Source organism: Macaca mulatta, chromosome 2 (assembly GCF_049350105.2).
Source record: "Macaca mulatta isolate MMU2019108-1 chromosome 2, T2T-MMU8v2.0, whole genome shotgun sequence".
In the NCBI taxonomy this organism is placed as follows: domain Eukaryota; kingdom Metazoa; phylum Chordata; class Mammalia; order Primates; family Cercopithecidae; genus Macaca; species Macaca mulatta.
Window position 1 is genome coordinate 146,753,956 of NC_133407.1, and position 23,808 is coordinate 146,777,763.

Genomic DNA, 23,808 nt, shown 5'->3' on the forward strand with positions numbered 1-23,808 from the left:
CTCTTCAAGAATGCTGTTACTCTCTTTTCTCCCCATGATATGGACTAGTCAAAATACTGGGCTAGCTTTAGATTTGCCCAGTGGTTTCCCATGGTACCATTTAACCTGTTCTTTATTCTGTATTTTGTATACACGGGAAGTTAGGCATAGCAGCTTGATTTGACTCAAGTTAAAAATTTTTGGAAAGACTACTTGATAGGTAATTCTGTACACTTCATGTTGTATCACCTCATAAAGCATATCACATTCAAATGCTCCTCTACCAACCTTAAAACTTCCAGGTTAAGGTGTCACAGACTGATCCTGCCTTCAGCAAGTGACATTTCCTGACTTGAAAGCAGAAAGTATTACATATGGAGAAATATTATGACACCACACACGTATCCAATTCTTTATCAGTCTTTCATTGAAATGCTTTAGTTTATTTTTTGTTTGTTTTTGTTTTTTTGTTTTTGGAGACAGAGTCCTGCTCTCTCACTATGTTGGAGTACAGTGGCGTGATCTCAGCTCAGTGCAACCTCCACCTCCTGGGTTCAAGGGATTCCCCTGCCCCAGCCTCCCAAGAAGCTGGGGCTACAGGTGCCCACCACCATGCCCAGCTAATTTTTTGTATTTTAGTATAGATGGGGTTTCACCATATTGGTCAGGATGGTCTCAATCTCCTGACCTCGTAATTCACCCGCCTCAGTCTCCTAAAGTGCTGGTATTACATGCGTGAGCCACCGTACCCGGCCAGTTGATGACTTTTGATTGACTCAATTATTCCATTAGAGAATTCAAAGGGGCAATTTTTAATGCCTTTGTTTCTTCTATGTTTATTAGCCAACAGTCTGCTGTTAAAAACAAAAATCAAAAAAGAGCCTTCTCTCATCAAATGGGGTTATTTGATCACCCTATCACGCAGTTTGCAGAGAAAAGGCAGAATAAATACTTACCTCTGCCTTTAAATCCCTGATGGATTTTTAAACTGTAATTATTTGCCTTTTTATTTTTTTTTTAGATGGAGTCTCACTCTGTCACCCAGGCTGGAGTACAGTGGTGCAACCTCAGCTCACTGCAAGCTCCACCTCCTGGGTTCATGCCATTCTCCTGCCTCAGCCTCCCAAGTAGCTGGGACTACAGGTGCTTGCCACCATGCCCAATGAATTTTTTGTATTTTTAGTAGAGACGGGGTTTCAACGTGTTAGCCAGGATGGTCTTGATCTCCTGAAATTGTCATTATTTGCTTTTAATGTGGATGGCTTTATGAGAATAACTATGAGCTCATGGAATTTTATATAGTAATTATGCTTTAATCAATTATAGTCATTCTTACTATTATTTGGATCATAACGACTGTGGATACTATGAGCACCTTCAAACTGGCTGTGTCTTTTTAAGTGACCATATTAGTCTTGAAGTATTCTTTGCTCTCTAGAACAACAGAATATCCCAACACCCAGGGCGTTTTCTTCATCAGACCTGAAATTAGCCATTTCTTTGAATCCAAATACTCTTCATGATAAATGATATTTAGAGAACAAAATCTAAATGTCAGGAGTGATCACTGGTCCTGGAAAGCTATTTTTCTTTGTTTTCTCAATGTGAATCTAAGATATTTATCTTTTAAAAATTATGAAGTTTTTTTTCCCATTCCAAGATGGCTGAATAGGAACAGCTCTGGACTGCAGCTCCCAGTGTGATCGACACAGAAGGTGGGTGATTTCTGCATTTCCAACTGAGGTACCTGGTTCATCTCATTGGGACTGGTTGGATAGTAGATGCAGCCCATGGAGGGCGAGCAGAAGCAGGGTGGGGCATCACCTCACCTGGGAAGCACAAGGGGTCAGGGGATTTCCTTTTCCTAACCAAGGGAAGCCATGACAGACTATACCTGGAAAAATGGGACATTCTCGCCCAAATACTGCACTTTTCCCAAGGTCTTAGCAACCAGCAGATCAGGAAATTCTCTCCCATGCCTGGCTCAGTGGGTCCCACACCCATGGACCCTTGCTCACTGCTAGTGCAGCAGTCTGAGATTGACCTGCAAGGCTGCAGCCTGGCTGGGGGAGGGGCATCCACCATTGCTGAGGCTTGAGTAGGTAAACAAAGCCGCAGGGAAGCTTGAACTGGGCGAAGCCCACTGTAGCTCAGCAAGGTCTACTGCCTCTATAGACGCCACCTCTGTGGGCAGGGCATAACTGAACAAAGGGCAGCAGAAACTTCTGCAGACTTAAACATCCCTGTCTGACAGCTCTGAAGAGAGCAGTGGTTCTCCCAGCACAGCAACTGAAATGTGAGAATGGACAGGCTGCCTCCTCAAGTGCATCTCTGATCCCCTTGTAGCCTAACTGGGAGACACCTCCCAGTAGGGGCCGACAGACATGTCATACAGGCGGGTGCCCCTCTGGGATGAAGCTTCTGGATCAGGCGCAATATTTGCTATTTTGCAGCCTCTGCTAGTGATACCCAGGCAAACAGGGTCTGGAGTGGACCTCCAGCAAACTCCAACCGACCAGAGCTGAGGGACCTGACTGTTAGAAAGGAAAACTAACAAACAGGAAGGAATATCAACAAAAAGGACATCCACACCAAAACCTCATCTGTAGGTTACCAACATAAAAGACCAAAAGTAGATAAACCACAAAGAAGAAAAGAAACCAGAGCAGAAAAGCTGAAAATTCTAAAAACCAGAGTGCCTCTTCTTCGCCAAAGGATTGCAGCTCCTCACCAGCACGGGAACAAAGCTGGACAGAGAATGACTTTGATGAATTGACAGAAGTAGAGTTCAGAAGGTCAGTAATAAACTTCTCTGAGCTAAAGGAACATGTTCTAACCCATCGCAAGAAAGCTAAAAACCTTGAAAAAAGGTTAATGAATGGCGAACTAGAATAAACAGGGTAGAGAAGACCTTAAATTACCTGATGGAGCTGAAAACTATGGCATGAGAACTTCATGACACATGCACAAGCTTCAATAGCTAATTCAATCAAGTGGAAGAAAGGGTATCAGTGATTGAAGATCAAATTAATGAAATAAAGTGAGAAGACAAGTTCAGAGAAAAAAGAGTAAAAAGAAACAAAGCCTCCAAGAAATATGGGACTATGTGAAAAGACCAAATCTATGACAGGTGTACCTGAAAGTGATGGGGAGAATGGAACCAAGTTGGAAAACACTCTTCAGGATATTATCCAGGAGAACTTCCCCAACTTAGGAAGACAGGTCAACATTCAAGTTAGGAAATACAGAGAACACTACTAAGATACTCCTCAAGAAGGGTAACCCCAAGACACATGATTGTCAGATTCACCAAGGTTGAAATGAAGAAAAAAATGTTAAGGGCAGACAGAGAGAAAGGTTGGGTTACCCACAAAGGGAGGCCCATCAGACTAACGGCAGATCTCTCTGCAAACACCCTACAAGCCAGAAGAGAGTGGGGGCCAATATTCAACATTCTTAAAGAATTTTCAACCCAGAATTTCAGCCAAAATAAGCTTCACAAATGAAGGAGAAATAAAGTCCTTTATAGACAAGCAAAGGCTGAGAGACTTTTATCACCACCAGGCCTGCCTTACAAGAGCTCCTGAAAGAAGCAATCAACATTGAAAGGAACAACAAGTACCAGCCACTGCAAAACCATGACAAATTATAAAGATCATCAATGCTATGAAGAAACTGCATCAATTAATGGGCAAAATAACTGGCTAACATCATAATGACAGGATCAAATACACACTAACAATATAACCCTTAAATATAAATGGGCTAAATGGACCAATTAAAAGACATAGACCAGCAAAGATGGGTCCTGAAAAAGCGTCAAGATCCGTCAGTGTGCTGTATTCCGAAGATCTATCTCATGTGCAAAGACACAAATAGGCTCAAAATAAAGGGATGGAGAAATACTTACCAAGAAATAGAAATAAAAAAAAAGCAGGGGTTGCAATCCTAGTCTCTGATGAAACAGACTTTAAACCATCAAAGATCAAAAGAGACAAAGAAGGCCATTACATAATGGTAAAGGGATCAATTCAACAAGAAGAGCTAACTATCCTAAATATATATGCACCCAATACAGCACCCAGATTCATAAAGCAAGTCCTGAGAGACCTACAAAGAGACTTAGACTCCCACACAATAATAATGGGAGATTTTACTCCCGACTGTCAACATTAGACAGATCAACAAGGTAGAAGGTTAACAAGGATATTCAGGACTCAAACTCAGCTCTGCACCAAGTGGACCTAAAAAAATCTACAGAGCTCTCCACCCCAAATAGAATATACATTCTTCTCAATACCACATCACACTTATTCCAAAATTGACCACAGAATTGGAAGTAAAGCACTCCTCAGCAAATGTAAAAGAACAGAAATCACAACAAACTGTCTCTCAGACCACAGTGCAATCAAACTAGAACTCAGGATTAAGAAACTCACTCAAAACCATATACAACTCATGGAAATTGAACCGCCTGCTCCTGATTACTACTGGATAAATAATGAAATGAAAGGAGAAATAAAGATATTCTTTGAAACCAATAAGAACAAAGATAAAATGTACCAGAATCTCTGGGACACATTTAAAGCAATGTGAAGAGGGACATTTATAGCACTAAATGCCCACAAGAGAAAGCAGGAAAGATCTAAAATTGACACCCTAACATCACAATTAAAAGAACTAGAGAAGCAATAGCAAAGACATTCAAAAGCTAGTAGAAGAAATAACTAAGATCAGAGCAGAAGTGAAGGAGATAGTGACATAAACCACCCCCCCCAAAAAAAATTGATGAATCCAGGAGCTTATTTTATGAAAAGATCAACAAAATTGTTAGATCACTGGCAAAACTAATAAAGAAAAGAGAAAAAATCAAATAGATGCAATAACAAATGATAAAGGGGATATCACCACTGATCCCACAGAAATAGAAACTACCATTAGAAAATACTAAAAACACCTCTACACAAATAAACTAGGAAATCTAGAAGAAATGGATAAATTCCTGAACACATTCACCCTCCCAAGACTAAACCAGTAAGAAGTCGAATCACAGAATAAACAAAAAACAGGCTCTGAAACTGAGGCAATAATTAATAGCCTACCAATCAAAAAAAGTCCAGAACCAGACGGATTCACAGGTGAATTCTACCAGAGGCACAAAGACGAGATGGTACCATTCCTTCTGAAACTATTCCAATCAGTAGAAAAAGAGGAAATCCTCCCTAACTCATTTTATGAGGGAGCATCATCCTGATACTAAAGCCTGGCAGAGACACAACAAAAAAGAGAATTTCGTACCAATATCCCTGATCAACACCAATGCAAAAATCCTCAATAAAATACTGGCAAAACAAATTCAGCAGCACATCAAAAACTATCCACCATGATCAAGTCAGCTTCATCCCTGGAATGTAAGTCCAGCTCAACATGTGCAATCAATAAATGTAACCTACCACATAAACAGAACCAATGACAAAAACCACATGATCATCTCAATAGATGCAGAAGAGGCCTTCAACAAAATTCAACAGCCCTTCATGCTAAAAACTCTCAATAAACTAGGTATTGATGGAATGTATCTCAAAATAATAAGATCTACTTATGACAAACACACAGCCAATATCATACTGAATGGGCAAAAACCAGAAGCATCCCCTTTCAAAACCGGCACAAGACAGGGATGCCCTCTCTCACCACTCCTATTCAACATAGTGTTGGAAGTTCTGGCCAGGGCAGTCAGGCAAGAGAAAGAAATAAAGGGTATTCAGTTAGGAAAAGAGGAAGTCAAATTGTCCCTGTTTGCAGATGACATGGTTGTATATTTAGAAAACCCCATCATCTCAGCCCAAAATCTCCTTAAACTGATAAGCAACTTAAGGCTCAGGATACAAAATGTGCAAAAATCACAAGCATTCCTATACACCAATAATAGAGAGCCAAATCATGAGTGAACTCCCATTCACAATAGCTACAAAGAGAATAAAATATCTAGGAATACAACTTACAGGAGATGTGAAGGACCTCTTCAAGGAGAACTACAAACCACTGCTCAATGCAATAGAAGAGGACACAAACAAATGGAAGAACATACCATACTCATAGATAAGAAGAATCGATATTGTGAAAATGGCCATACTGCCCAAGGTAATTTATAGATTCAATGCCATCCCCATCAAGCTACCAATGACTTTCTTCACAGAATTGGAAAAAACTACTTTAAAGTTCATATGGAACCAAAAAAGAGCCCGCATTGCCAAGTCAATCCTAAGCCAAAAGAATAAAGCTGGAGGCATCACGCTACCTGTTTTCAAACTATACTACAAGGCTGCAGTAATCAAAAACAGCATGGTACTGGTACCAAAACAGACATATAGACCAATGGAACAGAACAGAGGCCTCAGAAATAACACCACACATCTACAATCATCTGATCTTTGAAAAACCTGACAAAAACAAGAAATGGGGAAAGGATTCCCTATTTTTTTTTAAATTTATTTATTATTATTATACTTTAAGTTGTAGGGTACATGTGCATAACGTGCAGGTTTGTTACATATGTATACTTGTGCCATGTTGGTGTGCTGCACCCATCAACTCGTCATTTACATCAGGTATAACTCCCAATGCAATCCCTCCCCCCTCCCCCCTCCCCATGATAGGCCCCGGTGTGTGATGTTCCCCTTCCTGAGTCCAAGTGATCTCATTGTTCAGTTCCCACCTATGAGTGAGAACATGCGGTGTTTGGTTTTCTGTTCTTGTGATAGTTTGCTAAGAATGATGGATTCCAGCTGCATCCAAGTCCCTACAAAGGACTCAAACTCATCCTTTTTGATGGCTGCATAGTATTCCATGGTGTATATGTGCCACATTTTCTTAATCCAATCTGTCACTGATGGACATTTGGGTTGATTCCAAGTCTTTGCTATTGTGAATAGTGCTGCAATAAACATACGTGTGCATGTGTCTTTATAGCAGCATAATTTATAATCCTTTGGGTATATACCCAGTAATGGGATGGCTGGGTCATATGGTACATCTAGTTCTAGATCCTTGAGGAATCGCCATACTGTTTTCCATAATGGTTGAACTAGTTTACAATCCCACCAACAGTGTAAAAGTGTTCCTATTTCTCCACATCCTCTCCAGCACCTGTTGTTTCCTGACTTTTTAATGATTGCCATTCTAACTGGTGTGAGATGGTATCTCATTGTGGTTTTGATTTGCATTTCTCTGATGGCCAGTGATGATGAGCATTTTTTCATGTGTCTGTTGGCTATATGAATGTCTTCTTTTGAGAAATGTCTGTTCATATCCTTTGCCCACTTTTTGATGGGGTTGTTTGTTTTTTTCTTGTAAATTTGTTTGAGTTCTTTGTTTGAGTTCCTTTAAAGGGCTAATATCCAGAACCTACAAGGATTCCCTATTTAATAAATGGTGCTGGGAAAACTGGCTAGCCATAATTAGAAAGCTGAAACTGGATCCCTTCCTTACACAAAAATTAATTCAAGATAGATTAAAAACTTAAATGTTATACCTAAATCCATAAAAGCCTAGAAGAAAACCTAGGCAATACCATTCAGGACATAGGCATGGGCAAGGACTTCATGACTAAAACACCAAAAGCAATGGCAACAAAAGCCAGAATGGACAAATGGGATCTAATTAAAGAGCTTTGGCACAGCAAAAGAGATTACCATCAGAGTGAACAGGCAACCTACAGAATGGGAGAAAATTTTGCAATCTACTCATCTGACAAAGGGCTAATATCCAGAACCTACAAAGAACTCAAACAAATTTACAAGAAAAAAACAAACAACCCCATCAAAAAGTAGGTAAAGGATATGAACAGACATTTCTCAAAAGAAGACATTCATACAGCCAGCAGACACATGAAAAAATGCTCATCATCACTGGCCATCAGAGAAATGCAAATCAAAACCACAATGAGATACCATCTCACACCAGTTAGAATGGCAATCATTAAAAAGTCAGGAAACAACAGGTGCTGGAGAGGACGTGGGGAAATAGGAACACTTTTACACTGTTGGTGGGAGTGTAAATTAGTTCAACCATCGTGGAAGACAGTGTGGCGATTCCTCAAGGATCTAGAACTAGAAATGCCATTTGACCCAGCCATCCCATTACTGGGTATATACCCAAAGGATTATAAATCATTCTGCTACAAAGACACATGCACATGTATGTTTATTGTGGCCCTATTCACAATAGCAAAGACTTGGAACAAACCCAAATGTCCATCAATGATAGACTAGATAAAGAAAATGTAGCAGATATACACCATGGAATACTATGCAGCCATAATAAAGGATGAGTTTATGTCCTTTGCAGGGACATGGATGAAGCTGGAAACCATCATTCTGAGCAAATTATCCCAAGGACAGAAAACCCAACACCACATGTTCTCACTCATAGGTGGGAGTTGAATAACGGGAACACTTGGACACGGGGCGGGGAATATCGCATATCAGTGCCTGTCAGGGGCCGGGGGCTGGGGCAGGGATAGCACTGGGAGAAATGCCTAATGTAAATGACGAGTTGATGGGTACAGTGAACCAGCATGGCACATGTGTACATATGTGACAAGGCTGCATGTTGTGTACATGTACCCTAGAACTTAAAGTATAATAAAAAATTAAAGAAAAAAATAAAAATTAAGTTTGTAACGAGACAAACTTTTAGTGTACAATTTGACTTAACATTTTATACTTATATTGCATTTCTCTTGCATTGGAAATCATGGTTTTTCATTACAATAACATAATTGTTTATTTACTCTGTAGCTTAAATATAGCAACTTCTAGATAGCAAAACCAACATTATTCCTAAAATTAAATTTACCTCATGTGTTTAAATAATTGTGTAGTTATTTTTCTCTTTAGAATATTATTTCTCACTAAGGATGCAATCAGTAGTGCATCAAAATCATTTGAATTAGCTCTTCCTTTATGGATATATTATATATACTTAGATTCATTTGCTCATATATTCCAGTTTGTTTTTAAGTTTGGAGACCTTAAAAATATCCTATTAATTTGTGATCTAGTTGATTTAAAGTTATCCCATAGAAGTTTTTTCTGTTTATTATACAGTTAGCTCTAATTGCTTCTATTTTCTAAATCAACATGAGATATAATTTGATAATAAAACCCATTGAAATTCACTCATTTGACATGTTTTAACAAATAGATAAAAACACTCCTGAAACCAGCACCATAATCAAGACACAGACTAATTTCATTAAGCAAGGTCACTCATGCTCCTTTGCAGGCACACTCCATCCTTCTCCACTTTGATCTGTTGTTAGGCTCTATAGTTTCTAGATATTTTTATAAAGAAAATTATACAATGTATATGAACGTACATAACTTATGGCAGGCACCCTTCAGTATCATCCATATTGTTCCTATATTAGCAGTTAATGTATCTTAATTAGTAGTATTTTATTGTATAGCTATTTGACAGTTTAACATCTGAGATTTCTTAGTTTTTGGTTGTTTTTGGTGTGTGTTTGTGTGTGTGTGTGTGTTTACTTTGTTTGCTTTGTTTTTATGGATAGTTTATAAATGTTTACATATAAGTGTTTGAATATATGTTTTTGTTCATTTGGACGAATGTGGGAGTATGGGGTTGTAGGTAGGTTTATATGCAGCTTCATAAGGAATGTTACCTTTTTCGGACACCAACAGACACTTCTCAAAAGGCATTCATGTGGCCAAAAAACTTGAAAAAAATGTTCAACATCACTGATTAGAGAAATGCAAATCAAAACCACAATGAGATATCATTTCATGCCAGTCAGAATGGTGATTATTAAAAAATCAAGAAACAATGATGTTGGTGAGGCTGTGGAGAAATAGGAACACTTTTACACTTTTGGTGGAAATGTAAAATAGTTTAACCATTGTGGAAGACAGTGTGGTGATTCCTCAAAGACCTAGAACCAGAAATAGCATTTGACCCAGCAATCCCATTATTAGGTATATACCCAAAGAAATATAAATCATTCTATTATAAAGATACATGCATGTGTCTGTTCATTGCAGCACTATTGACAATAGCAAAGACATGGAATCAACCCAAATACCCATCAATGATAGACTGGATACAGAAAATATGGTACATATATACCACGGAATACTATGCAGTCATAAAAAGGAAGGAGATCATCTCCTTTGCATGGGCATGGATGGAGCTGGAAGCCATTATCCTCAGCAAACTAACACAGGAATAGAAAACCAAACACCACATATTCTTGCTTATAAATGGGAGCTGAACAATGAGAACACATGGACACAAGGAGGGGATCAACACACACTGGGGGCTGTGAGGTTGGAGGAGGGAGACTATCAGGATAAATAGCTAATGCATGCTGGGCTTCATAGCTAGGTGATGAGTTGATAGGTATAGCAAACCACCACGGCACACATTTACCTATGTAACAAACCTGCATGTGTATCCTGGAACTTAAAAAAAAAAAACAAAAAGAAATGTTCCCTTTTCCCCCAAAGTAGCTATACAAAGTAGCTATTAACACACTCCCTGAAGAAATAAGAGCTCCAGTTGCTCCATATTTTTATCAACACTTGATATTTTCAGTATTTTTCAAAATCAAATTTGATGATATATAATTTACATGAAGTTTACTTTTTTGGATTCTGTTTACATTTGGCAAAGGTATAATCATGGCATTATCAAAATCGATAGACTAGTTCCATCACAATAAACCCCTCTTGGCTCCCTTATGGTCAAGCCCTCCCCTGTCCCCAGCTCCTGGTAACCACTGATTCCACTTGTGTTCCCGTAAGTTATTTTTTGTTTCATTTTTTTTCTGAATGTCATAGAAAAAATCGTATAATAAGTAGCCTTTTGAAATGGCTTATTTCATTGGGATGATCAGTTTGAGATTCATCCATGCTGTTGCATGTATATTATGTTCCTCGTAATTGCTGAGTACTATGCCATTGTATAGGTATGCCAGAGTTTACTTATTCCTTTATAAGTTGATGTATATTTACATTGTTACCAGGTTTTTTGGCTATTACAATGCAATCACTGAAAGTTTGAGTACAGATTTTCGTGTCAACATAAATTTTCATTTATCTTGAAAATTTAAAATTTTCTCATTTCATGAGTAGGATTGATGTCATGGGATAAGTATATATTTAACATTTACATTTTTGTGTGTGTTTATTTGAATACATGAATCATAGTTTCTAACAGGTATTTTCACACTCTTGCCTGCTAATTTTGTTATCTGTTATGCCTGGGTCTGTTTCTGTTGAGTGTTTCTTATGGCTAGGAGTTATATTTTCCTGTTACTTTGGATGTCTGGTATTTCTTTAAAATTGAGATGGGGTCTCACTATGTTTCCCAGGCTGGTCTCAAACTTCTGGGTTCAAAAGATCCCCCAGTGACCAGGACGGGTGGCTCATGCCTGTAATTGCAACAGTTTGGGAGACTGAGGTGGGAGGATCACTTGAGGCCAGAATTTAAGACCAGCATGGGCAACAAAGCAATGCTTGTCTCCACAATAAATTTTAAAAATTAGGCATGATAGCAATGTGCCTACTGTGCTGGCTGCTTGTGAGACTAAGGTAGGAGGATCACTTGAACCTGGGAGGTTGAGTCTGCAGTGAGCTGTGATTGCACCACTGCACTCCAGCCTGGGCAACAGCACGAGATCCTACCTTAAAAAATAATAAAAAGGCTGGGCGCGGTGACTCAAGCCTGTAATCCCAGCACTTTGGGAGGCCGAGACAGGCCGATCACGAGGTCAGGAGATCAAGACCACCCTGACTAACACGGTGAAATCCCGTCTCTACCAAAAAATACAAAAAAACTAGCCAGGTGATGTGGCAGGCGCCTGTAGTCCCAGCTACTTGGGAGGCTGAGGCAGGAGAATGGCGTAAACCCAGGAGGCGGAGCTTGCAGTGAGCTGATATCAGGTCACTGCACTCCAGCCTGGGCGACAGAGCAAGATTCCATCTCAAAAAAAAAAATAAATAAATAAAATAAAATAAAATAATAATAATAATAAGGCCCCCAGCTTCAGCCTCCCAATTTCCCAAGACTACAAGTGTGTACCACTGCACCTGACCTGGTAATTTTTTATTATTCCTTTAAATATTATGGGACTTCTATTTCTCTAGTACTCAGTTAAGTTACTCTGAAACAAGTTAATGTATTAAGGTTTGCATTTAAGCCTTGTTAGGACGGATCTAAGGCAGCTTTTGGTCTCAGGCTAACTTATCCCAAATACTGACATTGTAACTATGTGAGGACTTGAACCAATGCCCATGTATAAGGAGGCCTTTCCAAACTCATTAGAACAGAAAATATTCCCAGCTTGCAAGGAGCTTCTAGCATCATTAAACTGCTTCCCAAAAATTATATCCCTGGCCTTACCGAGTTCCCTTTCATACACTGTAGAACCAGTACTCAGCCAAAAACCGGAGGGAATGCTTCTGCAAATTACCAGAATGCCCTCCGTGAATTCCATCTTCTCTGGTGTTCTGCTCGAACGAATACCCGCCTGACTGTCTCTTGAATTCTGTCTCCTGTGTTTTTACTTGGAAACTCTCTGCAGGCTGACAGACTCTCTTCTGTTTCTTCTCTTTGCTCTGGGATTACATTCCTGTACTATGTTTTCCAATGATTGCATGTAAATCATTGTTTTATATGTTTTATCTATTTTGTTATTTAAAGCAAGAAGGAATCTGGTCTTACTCCATCATGTCTGGAAGTAGAAGTCCCTGAAATTGCTTTTCAATTTCCATTTCCCACTGTGTATTGCTAGTGGCTTCTGCTTGTTTTTAATTTTAGATTACATTTATCATTGACATAATTATATTTTTAAATTTATATTTTAAAAGTAAGAATATTAGAAATAAACTCAGTAATTGCATTCATGCTCTCATACCCTTATATCACTCCTTTGGCTAACCTTTATCATTTTATAATTTATTCTTCTGAGTTCTTTGGTAATGGTCTCATATGAAGAGAGAGATCTGCAAAGATCCACGGGGTGGGGACTTGAGCCAGAGACAAAATACAAATGCCTTGATGCTTTCAAGAGTGTTGCCTATTTAAAAAAAAAAAAAAAAAAAAAAAAAAAAAAGAAGAGAAATAAAAGAACAAAATGAAAGCCTGGAAGGTGTCCAGAACATTATAGTGAAGAGAGGAAAGATACCATTCATTTTCGGTTATAGAAGTCGCAGAAATCTTATCAGGTAGGGCCTGATGTGCTAGAATAAAAAAAAATTTAGCCATTATTCTCAATGTAATAACAGGCAACTGAAGAGTTTTAAGCAGGGGAATGATCGGAGAAGGTTTTCAATCTTAAAACTATCCCTCTAGTAGGAGGTATGGAGGGTGAGTTTTGTTAAGGGGACAGCAATAGCTATATGAAGACAAATTAAGAGGCCTGGTAAAAGTTTAGGGGAGAGATGATAACTTTGCCCATATGGGTGACCAGAGTAGAAACAGAAAGGTAAAAATGACTTCAGATTACATTTTTTTCCATCAGAAATTGCTGATGAGTTTCATGTGATGGTAAAGGGAAGCAATAAATAAGAATGATTCTCTGGCTTTTGAGAAACTAGGTTTCCTGAATTACAAGCGAGAAACAGAGTTGATGGGAGGAGACTGGGGGACCAAGAATTCTGTTTTGGCCTTTTTCAACTTGAGGGACCTATTAGATGTTCATCTGCATATATCAAGTATGAGGTTGGATATATTGACCTGGAGCTCAGGGACTAGGGAGGGCAGAAAACCGAGAGGTAACGAACAAAGCGGTAGATCAAACCGTCCTGGGAAAACGTGTTTGGAGTATAACAGGGGTGAGATCCAAGCCCTTCGTACGTATAAACATGCAGGTCTGGCAGGTTTGGCAGAGGAAAAGAAAGCAGCAAGACAATACTGAGAAAATGAAGTCAGGTAGGAAAAAAATAATAGAAAAATGCTATATTTATGTCATATATATATGTCATAGAAAAGAAAAATGCAACTCAAGAAGGATATAAAGTTATGTCTAACTCAGATCTGTAAATAATAGAGCAATCTCAAAGAGAAATAGAGATGGAAGCACAGATAGCCCAGAAAAAGACAGCAAAAAAAAAAAAAAAAAAAAAAAAAAGAAAGGGTGGGGGGTAGGGGACGGCTACCTGCTTCTTTTCAGTCCCTGTCATGTTGGGTAATATCTCCTATAACTGAGATCCATGCAGTTCCCAATGTGTCCTCCAAATTCTCTTCACATATTCCGGGCAGATCTCTCTCATACTTATGAATCCTATGACACTGCTTCAAGAGAAGGAAATAGAGAGCCGGAAGCAGTAATTCATGTTAAAAACAACTTTTTGAGAATCATAATTGATGACTACAGCCATCTGTGACTTTTTAAAGGTGTAACAACAAAAAAGGAAAGAACATTTGAACATGACCTGTATACCAGACATAAGATGTGCTTCACCATACATTAAGTCATTTAACCATATAGCAAACATGCAGAATTAGATTCTGTTATTCCTATTTGGATATAAAGAAATGAAAGCTTGGTCAAGTTAGCCAAGTCTCTATTCCTTGGATGCAAAGCTAATTCATGGCAGCCAAGTTTCAAATCAAAGTTTACTTCAAAGCTCACCATGATCACTCTCCCAAATAAGGCATTATTTTGAAGGACATGATATTTTTCCCCACCCTTAGCAGATTCCATTTCATGCAGACAATGTTGCCATCAGTAAGCTATCTGCGGCACTGACTCCTGCCTCCACCACTGCAGTAGCATAGTCTACATGTACATTGCTGACATGATTAGGAAAGGCCAATGACACAAAGAAAATGAAGTATGTTTTCTGAAAAGCATGCACATTGATCTGCATGAGGTATCCCTCCCCAAATTCCCAAAGTTAGTTAAGCAATGGTATAAAAATAATGAAAACAATGTATTGAGTTTAGGAGAGACTACATGTTAAATTATAGAGGAGATTCTGAGATATTTGTAATTTCAGCTTGGGGCAAAATTCACAGTTTTATATGTTGCACAAAAATAGTTACACAAAATAATGTGCTGCTCTTTAAACATTTAGCAATAAAATACAGCTGAAGAATGAAAGAGACAGGAAATGTCAACTATTTTATTTAACAGGTGTGGCTACTGAGACCAAGAATTAAGTTACTAACCCAAGTGAAGTTACTTGCCCAAGATCAAACGGTTAGTGACTAGTCAAAGACAAAAGTAGAAAGCAGATGTCTCTCATCCTAAGATTGAGCTCTAAGACTATATGGTGTATCAGTTGAATCCCATGTGTATGTATAGCTGATATTCACCTGTATGTGAATACTGTAGCTCAGATACAGCAAATACAAATTTAAGTAAATTAGAAAGTGAACTTTCTTAATTTCTGAACAATTCGTAATTTCAACTTCAAAAAGGCAGACAACAGTTTTCATATCCATGACGACAACCTTTAACAAAAAATAGCAAATGCCTCATTCAGGAAAGATTTTTAAAGTTTTTTCTTTTTTTAAATAGATGCAAAAAGAAATGGAGAATTTGAGAGAAATTTCTGCAGCGCTGTCAGTATGGAGGGGCTGAAAATCGACAGGACCTGCATTCTCAAAGGAGAAACATCAAAAGAGGTCAAGGGCCAAATGTGCATCTGGGTAGACTTTTCTCCTTCCTTTAAAGGAACACTTGGCCTTTGAACTGGATGGTTTTACACTACAAAGGTTTTGGAGTTATCCAACATCTTTGAAGCTGTAAGAGGAGTTGCTTAATGCTAAGGACTGAATATCCTGAACAAGTCACTAAAGCAGGGAAAACCAAAGGCTTTCCATGAATCCAGAACAATGGCTTTGATCCTACTGACCATGATGTTGAAACACAACTTTGAAAATCAGAAGTGGGAAAACTAGGAAACCCTCCAAAATCAATGAGACAAGGTCTGTGTAGCAACTAGATTACCACAGAGTCGAGCATCATGTACCTAAATCTATTCTCATACCTGCAATTACTAGCTGTGTGATCTTGACCAAGTCACTTTCTCTCTCCTAGTCTCAAATTCCTAATCACCAAATAAAAAGATTATAATCTGACTGGTAAACTGGTTACATCTTTTGGATCAATTTCAAATGACAGGTTGTCCCAAGCAAGATCAACTCTCAACTACATCCTGTTGGAAAGAAATGCACTTTAAATATAACACAATTAAGTTAAAAGTAAATGGATAAAAAAATTATAGCATGTAAACACTAATAATGAGAACATTGATTTATATAAGACAGACATATTAGACTTTGGGTTACATTAATTTCCAGATAAAAAGTATTTAATGGTATAAAGGGTCAGTTTATAAAAAGGACATAGAAGTCTTAAGTATATATGCACCTAATAATTTCAAAACACTGACAAAACTAAGAGGAAAATAGATCTATCTACAATTATAGTTGGAGATTAACACTCCTCTCAAAAATTGAGAGAAAAAGTCAGCCTGGCGCGGTGGCTCATGCCTGTAATCCCAGTACTTTGGGAGGCCAAGGCGGGTGGATGACGAGCTCGGGAGATCAAGATCATCCTGGCTAACACTGTGAAACCCCATCTCTACTAAAAATACAAAATATTAGCCGGGCATCCCAGCTACTCGGGAGGCTGAGGCAGGAGAATGGCATGAGTCCGGGAGGTGGAGCTTGCAGTGAGCAGAGATCGCGCCACTGTACTTCAGGCTGGGCGACAAAACGAGACTCCGTCTCAAAGAAAAAAAAAAAAGAAAAAAAAAAGAGAGAAAAAGTAGACAGAAACATTAGTAATCATTGAGTACTTGGACAACACTATCAAACAACTTAATCTAGCTGACATGTACAGAACATTACAACACACGTCAGACTGCATATTTTATTTCAACTGCACATGGATCATTCATCAAAATAATGGCAAAAAATAAAAAATTAAAAAAACATGAATTTTCCAATCCTGGAAGCACAAGGAGTTCTGAGAAAGTAAATCACAAATCAATAGCTAGAAATGTGTAGTGAAACTATAGAACACTAAAGAAAATGATCTTAAAAGCAGCTAAAAAATATTCATTTATAAAAGGAGTAATAATTAGAAGATTTCTTTAAAGTAACAATAGAAATCAGGAAACGTTCATCACAATGAGCCAGCCAGGCGGGAAGGGGGTCCCCAGAGAAACTCCAGGCAGCCTGCACACTTGGAGGAATACGCACCAAGACACAGAATTTCTGGCCCTTGCAGAAGGAAGGAGCCCGGCCCCTCCTCTTCCTGGGTGGAACTTGGGATTCAATCTGCAAGGAGGGAAGCATGTACTAGTACTAGCAGGGTTTTCACTCCCCTGAGTCCCTGTTTCTCCTTTTCAACACAATAAAAGCCTGCCTTACCCTTCAAGTTGTCTACAAGCCTAATTTTTCGTGGCTGTGTGATAAGGACCCTTATCTCTAGCTGAACTAAGGAAAAAGGCCCACAACAACAACATAATGTTCAAAAAATATGCCCCAAGGTGTGAGAGAAAATAGCTGTCAATTAGAATAGAAATGTCTGTGACAAAAATCTCTTAAGGCCAAATGATATTTCTAGATAAACAAAAATATAGAGTTCAGCACAACAAACCTTTAAACAATCTTCTAAACTATGGAATTGAGGAAGGAATTTAGACATTCAGAATTTAAACATTCTAAGGTTGCAATATTGCTCAGGAAAAAAGTCAAGTTGTGATTGACTGGAGGCTTCAAAAAATTAAGAATACATAGGGAAATGTCAAGTTTGAGACTAAAAATGGATTATGTAATTTTCAAAATAGTAGAGAAAGAAATGGAATTTTCAAAAATAAAAGATGAAACAAAGAAGGAGTCAGAAAAACTTCTAAAAACTAATACAAAAAGCAAGAACATTAAATGAGACAATAGCAATAAAGTTTAAAACAATAGTAATCACAGCTAAGATTGATCAACTATGTTGTCATTTGAAAGGCAGATTTAAATTCTGCTTTATGCAGCAAAGGAACACGCTAAAACACAGGAAAATCAAAAGGTTGATAGGAGAAAGGATGGAAAGCATATGCTAAAAAAACTAGCTAAAAAAAAAATTGGGGAGTTTGTATTTATATCAGTCCAAATAGTATTTAGGTAAAAAATATTAGGGACAAGGAAGATCATCACATAATCACAAAGTTTCAGTTAGCAAGATGATACATTAATGCTAAATGCGACTATAATTAAGAAATCGACAATTTACCAACATACCCTTAGGCTTTCACATAGCTCTCAGTAATTGAGAGATAAAGCTGACAAAAAGAATTAGTAAAGATAAACAACTTATTTGCATTATGCAAATTTTGTGTAACTAAATGAATTCATATTCATCCGAAGCCCACCAATAAAACATTTGCTAAGATTAACTACTATAACAAGTTTTAACAAATAATCAAAATATAATCTGCATTCTTGAATCTCAGTATAATTAAATTCAAAATCTGTAAGAAAGCATCTAGAACTACCCTTATACGGGAAAGTCTAGAACAAGTAGGTAATGAGTAGTTGCCATTTACCTCATTTTAAAAATTATTTTCTCTCCCATTTTAAAATTGATGTAAAATCTAAATTTTGCATGGGTAAGAAAGAAAGGAGACCAAAACTATGGGAAGATAATTGAGTCCCACAATCTGATGGATGGGGTCGAAGGCAGGAGAGAAGGAAGGGACAGAGGAATTAGGAGATTTGATTTTTATAAAGATTCAAATCATTCTTTGGGGTGAGTTAACTAGACAACTGAAGTGGGATAACCATAACCAGTTGGGTCTGTGGAGGTTAGGGGTGAGCAGGCAGGATGAGCTGGAAGAGTCAGCATGCACTGAATGAGGGGCGTGGATATTAGCTGACAAGCTGGGCCTTCCGCTGAGTGCTGTGGTTTCAGATGACAGGTGGAGACTCTAATGTTATTTGGTTTTGGAGGAGCAGCACCTTGAGTTCTACAGAAAATGGGGGACTAATACCAGCCAAGAGGCATGACCTCATTCATCCCTTTTCCTTCTGGAAGGGCATCTGTGGTAGGATTGTGTTTGTTCTGCTCCAGTTCTTAAACTCCATAACCATCATTTCAACAGAGCCAGGCCCAAAGCATGAAAATCAAGTTTTATTAAGAATATTAATAACAAAGGAGGAATTTCTGGTTCCTCCTCACCAAATCCCTGGGCATAGTGATGCACATTCACCCAGACTCTAGCACATATTTACGCAGAGTACAATTAGAAAACAACTGTGAAACAATTCTTGCTAGATATAATACACAAAAGACTTGGCTACCAAGATCTTTCAAAAACACTGATTAGATGTCAGCTTAGAATACTTCCCTGCACAGTTACCTAGATGCTCAATAATAGATTGGGGCTAGCATTAAAAGAAAACATTTTTGCTCTCTCTGGTCTAATTATTATACGAGTATTTTAAACCATTCTCCCTTACTGTCCACAGAAATCTGTCCTCCACTAACTTCCACGTATCACTGCTAGTTTAGATCCTTAAGATAACTTTAATAAGCCTCCCCCCTCTCTGAAATAAGTCTTGCCAATATTAGAAAATTTATGTGTGTAGAAACTGGGGGATAAAAAGGATTATAATTGACTTAAGTTGATACAAAAGGGTAGAGGATTACTAGGAAAGTTATATTTTTAGAACATGAGTTTCCATTTTATTTGTGCAAATTTTTATTTTTACCAAGAAAAAACTAAAAACAAAAACAAAAAAGGCAAGTGTTACCAGTATGGTAGAGACTAGAAGTTCCTTCACTGAAGTTCTTGACGCAGTTATGAGTCCATGTGACTGTCTTGTCGCGAGTTTAGCCTGCACCACTCTGAACCCAAGTCCTGCTTCTTGCCTTCCTGAAGCCCAGGCACACTGCGGAGGAGCCACTGCACAACTCTGTTGGGTGAGCAAGCCTTCCAAAGCTAGCCCAGTGGTAGTGAGTACTCTAGGTCCACTCACGCAGATATCTCCCAATGAAGTCTCTAATTCCCTATTTGTCTCTCATTTACTATTTCTTCCCCTCTGACTCTTCTCCATCAGTCTACACATATACTTAAGACTACTATTTACTACGTTAGATTTTGGACAAATTCCATAACCTCACCAAGTTATTATCAGGAATTGCATAGATAAAAATGAGATAAGCCAGATCTTTAAAACTGAGTCTGTAAGGGGGAAAGCCTGGGAAATCAGTGCCTTTTAACCAGCAGGTGGTTCTAATGATGGAGCAAGTTTGGAAAACACTTTCATTAATGTCACAATGCTTTGTTAATATGTAGCTGAATCACCTGAATGCATTTTAAACAGGCAGTTTCCCCTCATCTCTCCAGACCCACCTGAGACCCACTAACCAAGGCAGACTCTCTTCATGTGTGCATATTCTGATGCAAGGCACCCGCAGAAAGCACTTTGTGGAAGCCTGACTGAAAACTGATAGTGTGCTCCTTGTCCATCAGCATCAACATCACCTGGAAGTGTTTCAGAACTACAGAAAATCCTAGGCCCTACCTCTTCTAAATCAATGTGCATGTTAGCAAGACTCCATCCCCCTGCTCTGGGCAATTCTTATGCATGTTACCTTTGAGAATGGGTTTTAGTTAGGGTTCTCCCTAGAAACAGAAGCTACAGATGTATAGAGAGATATATGAAAAAGGATTTATTAGAGGTAATTGTCTTACTTGCTTATGGAGGCTGAGAAGTCCCACAACAGACCTTCTGCATGCTGGACAACCTGGAAAGCCTGTAGCGCGGCTCAGTCTGAGTTTGAAGGCTTCAGAACCATGGCATTATATGGTGTAATTCTCAGTCCAAAGCTGAGGTCAGAGAGCCCGGTGGCGCCTTGGTGTGAGTCCTGGAGCCCAAAGGCTGGAGAACCTGGAGTTCTGATGTCTGTCTACAGGCCGGGCTCTTCTCCAGGGAGACTTTGCCCTTTATCTGCCTTTTTGTTCTATTTGGGGCCCCCAGCTGGTTGGATCGTGCCTGCTCATATGGAGGGCAGATCTTCTTCATTTAGTCCCAGTTTCCCTCAGAAGCACCCTCACCGACACACCTGGGGCAGCCCAATTATTTCTAATCAAACGCCAAATCACCTGGGTTTCCCTTTCGGCAGAAGAGGGAAGGGCTCAGTATCTACTGAAGCATGGAGAGTAAATAATGCTTTCCCAGATAAGTATCCCTTAATGCAGTCAAGTTCACACCCAAAACCAACCATCACAGAAGCAGTGACTTAAGCCCAACAGTGAATCTCAGAATCAAGATTCTAAAAATGATTCTGTTCTCAAATGTCCATGGGCTAATTTAAGATGTCACTTAACCTACTTAATATCTATCTCTAGATTTTAAAAATTAGTGCACAGGAAACTTTAACAGGTAAGTAGTTGTCTGTCTTTAGAGCTGAGGTCTGTGTGGCCAGGTGATCTGTGTCTGTTCCACGTTTCCATTTGGAATGCCCAGAGCTCTGCCTACCAGCTGGTTTGGGATGTCTATGACATGAATCATCAGCCATTTGGACCTTGACAATAAAGGATTTTTACGGGGAAATTGCTCCTCATGTTAGGCCTCAGTTTCTCTATTTGTAAAGGAAGATTACCACGCCCACTTCATTGTTTTGCAGAGAAGATCCAAATGATGTATGTAAAATGCAAGCTCAGAATGAAGCATGAGGCCATGTTTTATTTGTGAAAGGGAATGGGAAACCATGGAGGCAGGCAGTAGTGGTGAATGTCTCTGGAGCTATATTTGAAGCCCTCACTGGCAGGTTCATACTACCTTGCTATTGTCAAAGAAGGAATAAACAACAGTTGTATCACATTGGTACCACATCTGGAGAAATGCATGGGAGGACAAAAGGCAGGTAGGTATAAATGTGAAAATCATTTTCCCAGAGAAGTCAATTTTTATTTGCAGCTCCTTTGGCCTCTCAGTTTATTGTTCTACCTCCAAACCCAGAAGGGCCCTCACATTTACCAACAACCTGGAATAATACGTTTCTGACCCAAATTTTAACAATTGAGGATTTTTGAATCATAAATGCATACACCAGCAGGACTGTTTAGGATCCTTCTCTCTGTTTCCTTGCAAAGTTATTCATTCCTATGTTAATTTATACCTGCATTCCTCAAGTATTTACTATGTCTCAGGCAGTATGCTAAGCTTTGGATACGCATGACTTTATTTAACCCTTATTATAACCCTATGAATGAGGAACTCATGCCTTTTCTGTAGAGAAGGAAACTGAACCACAGTTAAGTTATAAACATGAAGAGTTCACTCAGCTAGTAAGCGACAAAGACAGCCATTAAACCCAAGTAGCCTGACTCAGACTCCTTTGCTATTGGAGCAGCTACTGTGTGCCTGGCACTGGGGCTACAAAAATGAGAAACATATAGTTTTTGCTCTCAAAGGCTAATGGCCTAATAGAAGACTGCAAATTCTAATGCAAGGAGGGTAACCCCATCACAAGACTTGCACATCGTAAGCATTGCTAATGGATCCTCACAGTCTTTCCCACTGAATCTGGACTTGTTATGTAGGGTTCCAGGAAATCACTGCAATTGCTTGAAAATGGCATTTCAGATGACACTTTTTTCCCATTCTTGCTACAGTGGAAATAAATCTAAAATTATTAATGTTTATTACATCTTGCCTTGGCCTGTGATAGAGGCAAAGGAGAGTATTGATATGTTGTACAATTAACAATATTAGGTATTAAAGATCTATTGCAAACAAGCACAAGCCTAAGACACGACAATATCACGATAGTCAAATAGCCAAGAATATTGCTCTAATTTGTACAATTTGTCAAGAAAGACAAGCCTTTTACCTTATCCAAATCATGTCACGTCTCCTAAATCTCATAGCTCATATGAGTAATTTGCTTGAATTTTATCTTTTCAGGAATTAAAAAAAGGTTAAAAACAGAGTCTAAATAAGATATAACTGCATTTAATATCAGATGAGGTGGGCTGACACGGCAGAAATCTACCTTAGCAAACCTAATATTTTTCACCTTTCTCCAGTTAATCGAAAATGCACAGGTGGGCTAGGCTAAAATTAGCATAAGAGAAAAACATTATTTCTGTTTATATAATTTGCATTCCTTTGTAATCAGTGAAATGACATATCAGACAAGAGGCTTACCTGCTGTGATGCATTCTTTAATCCCCATCATATATTAATTATCCCTCTGCAATATAATAAAGCTGCTTCTGTCAGGATGGCATTGAATGTAAACAGTCCCAATTACTGGTAATTCTCAACTGTTTTGCAGAAAGAACAGTGTGGTATGATCCATGGGCTTTGTAAGGAAACAAAATAATAAAGTTAACTGAGTTTGTCATCTTAGTTGAAACTTTTCTGCAGACTTCCCAGGTCCTGTGCTTACTTTCTTGAATTATTTCTAAAAACTGAAGCAACATACAAGCAGACTCTTGGGAACAAAACATCTTTCCATTTATAAGTTTCAGGAAAATTTTAATAGGCTGAAAGTGAGTAAGCAAGTTGTGCTGCTAATTTCCCACAGGCATTTCCCAAGCTTTTACCCATCACACCATAAGACCTTTGAATAACAAGGTTCTGTTTGGGCTGGGTACGGTGGCTCGGTGGCTCACGCCTGTAATCCCAGCACTTTGGGAGGCCGAGGTGGGTGGATCACGAGGTCAGGAGATCGAGACCATCCTGGCTAACACGGTGAAACACCGCCTCTACTAAAAATACAAAAAAAAATTAGCCAGGCGTGATGGTGGGCGCCGTAGTCCCAGCTACTTGGGAGACTGAGGC